This window comes from Aplysia californica, unplaced genomic scaffold (genome assembly GCF_000002075.1).
Source record: "Aplysia californica isolate F4 #8 unplaced genomic scaffold, AplCal3.0 scaffold01075, whole genome shotgun sequence".
Taxonomy (NCBI): Eukaryota; Metazoa; Mollusca; class Gastropoda; order Aplysiida; family Aplysiidae; genus Aplysia; species Aplysia californica.
The window spans coordinates 8,866-11,765 of record NW_004798345.1 but is presented as its reverse complement, the minus strand read 5'-3'; positions in this window follow the sequence as shown (position 1 = coordinate 11,765).

Below are 2,900 nucleotides of genomic sequence, written 5' to 3'. Positions count from 1 at the left end.
GGGGCAGAGTAAGAAGACGTGATTGGAAGAGAGAAGGGGGGAGGGAGAGAGAGGAAGAGAGAGAGAGGAAGAGAGAGAGAGAGAGAGAGAGAGAGAGAGAGAGAGAGAGAGAGATGCAGAGACAGAGACAAAGACAGGAAAAGACAGTTGGTCGGTAAAGCACAAAGACGATCAAACATAACATTATGGTTCAGCAAAAAACAAAAACCCCATCTGGTTGGCCGTAACCTTCATGGCCAGGGCAAGTTAATCAGACAGGAGACAGTTGACAGACAGAAAGTAAAAGTCGAGTGTCCGACTCGCAAATGAACACCGCTAGATCAACAGGACAGGGCGAAGCTTGGGGGGGAATGAATCAAAATCAATTGAACCAACACTGCTAGTGTTTCCACCAGGGGGGAGAGGAGTGAGCAGAGTGTGTGAGGTGACCGCGATGTGTGTGCATTCTGGAAGTTTTTAACACAAGTGATTTCTTTCCTCTGTCTGACAGAATGTGTGTTTGTGTGTCTGTGCGTCTGTCCATGTGTTTGGATGTGTGTACTTTCTCCCTGCTCGAGTCAGAAGTCATTTTCTTCTCTGAAGGTTTCATCCGCTTTTTCTGGTATACGTTTCTCCTACAGGGAAGAGCGAGGGTGAGGGGGGTGGTGGGCGGGTGGGTGGGGGTGGGATTATTTTGTCCTTCTATACTTCTGCTTGTACGCATGTCTGTCGATTTGTTCGTCTCTGTAGGTGGTTGGCGGGTGCTCTGGCGTGGTTTGCTCCTTCTTTCCTATCAAACATCTATCGTCCTTATCTCCCCTCCTTCTATTTTATGTTTGTTACTCTCTTGTAACACCTCTAATCTTCTGGCGTTAGTATGACCTTATGCAGTAGCGAGCGCCGTAAAACTTCTACTGAAACTAACTATTCGTCTCTTCTTTCTTTGTTTCTGTTGGTTTGTATGTTTGATTGTATTGGGCTCAGGCCGACGTTTTGTACTGAGGAAAATGACAATGTACTTAGCACGAGTTTTCCTCACTTCACCCAGGTGTGAATGGGTTCCCGGCCATAAATAGCAAAATATTTTTTTCAATGTGTTAGTGTTTTAGCTCCTACAAAGTGGCTATTTGCACTGTATGCTTCTCGTGAATACGTCATTGTTTCCCATTGCTTTCGGGTCTTTTTAGGTAATTGCATAGATTGCAAAGCGCATAGAGCTTGGTGTTGAGAAGAAATTTGAGCTGCACAAAAAGTATGTCTAGTATTACTTATTATTTTCTGTTCATCTTATATCAGCATACTTTAGGTCATAATTCTACGTCTTTCTAGGTGGGGTCAGTTGGTGTTTGGGAAGGCGACACTGGTAGGTCCTACTTTTAAAAATATTCCTCTGTTATTTCCGTCTTTTCACTTTTTCTCATCACTAATTTCCAGAAATCTTGACCTACACCAAAGGTGGGCATTGCCCTACCTATTGGAGAAGTTTGGTTTCATTGGTGTGTATATTTGTTTGGTTATAGAGAAAACTCTCCTCTGAATTAGTGTCCAAAAACTTTACCTTCGATTTTCTCACAACTGCATTGTTTGGGATAGCCCCCTTGGGCTTAAAAGCGACTAATTGATCATTATTTATTGTGCCGATGTGCTTGTCACTTGTCATCGCTCTCACAAACTCCAACAGAACTAAAGGAACCAGCAGTCAAGCACAACAACAGACTTGTACCACTGTAATAAAACAATCACATTACCCTTGACAGTGCACTGCTGCGGTCACCGCTCCTTGCTCTCTAGAAAAACTTCGCATCGTGGACGCTTAAATGAAAAGCCCCCTCCCCCCCCCCACAACAAAAAACCCCAAAAACAACCAGCGTAGCAAAAACTAACAACAACAGTCTCGTTATAGTGGACTTGTCACGGCACCATCTAGCCCTATCATTTCTTGGCTTCAATTGGAGTCAAGTGGTGTTCTCTTATACTGAACGGGACTTACGTCAGAGACCTCTGTCTGTGATAATAATTCTCAAACGTTCACGAGATGGTTTGGTTCAGATATCTAGCAGGGATGAAGAAGAGATTGACGAGGCCCTAGGGAAAATCCGTATTAGAAAAAAGTAAAAACTATCGGGAAAATTGAGGAAATAGGATTCCCTCGATATCGCGCAAATTAGAAAACAAAGATTTCTAACTCAGCGGAAGTGTTTATGACGGGTTTTACGAAGTAAAAAAAAAATTTTTTATAGGAGACAATTAATTCAAAAACGGAAATTGATTCATAAAATGCGAGTCGGGTGTGAGATACAAGGGGTGGTGTTTGGGGTTGGAGGTGTGTTTTGAAATTATGAAACTTATCCAATCTGATGCGTAAAGTGACGTCGGTGGCCTAGTGGTTAGGCTACCGGACTCGTAGTCATGAGGTTGTCAGTGGTCTAGTGGTTAGTCTACCGAACTCGTAATTGTGTGATGTGATCGAGAAGAAGAAGAAGAAGAAGTCATTTACGAGGCTGGCTTCTAACCCTGACTATACATAGCCAGCCGAAAATAGAAATACCGAGACGTTCTATGAAGGTTATGTCCTTTGGGGATTCGAACTGAGGTCTTCTGCGAGATACAGCAAAGCACATAGCCGTTTCGCCACTGACGCTGGGTAACGTGTATATATGAATTATATAAGTGAAAGGGTATGTGTGTGTGTGTGTGTGTGTGTGTGTGTTTGTGTGTGTGTTTGTGTGTGTGTGTATGTATGCATGTGTGTATGTGTGTGTGTATGTGTGTATAAGTGTGTGTTTGTTTGTGTGTTTGTGTGCGTGTGTGTGTGTATGTGTGTATATGTGTGTATATGTGTGTATGCGTGTGTGTGTATGTGTGTATATGTGTGTGTTTGTTTGTGTGTGTGTATGTGTGTGTGTTTATGAGTGTGTGTG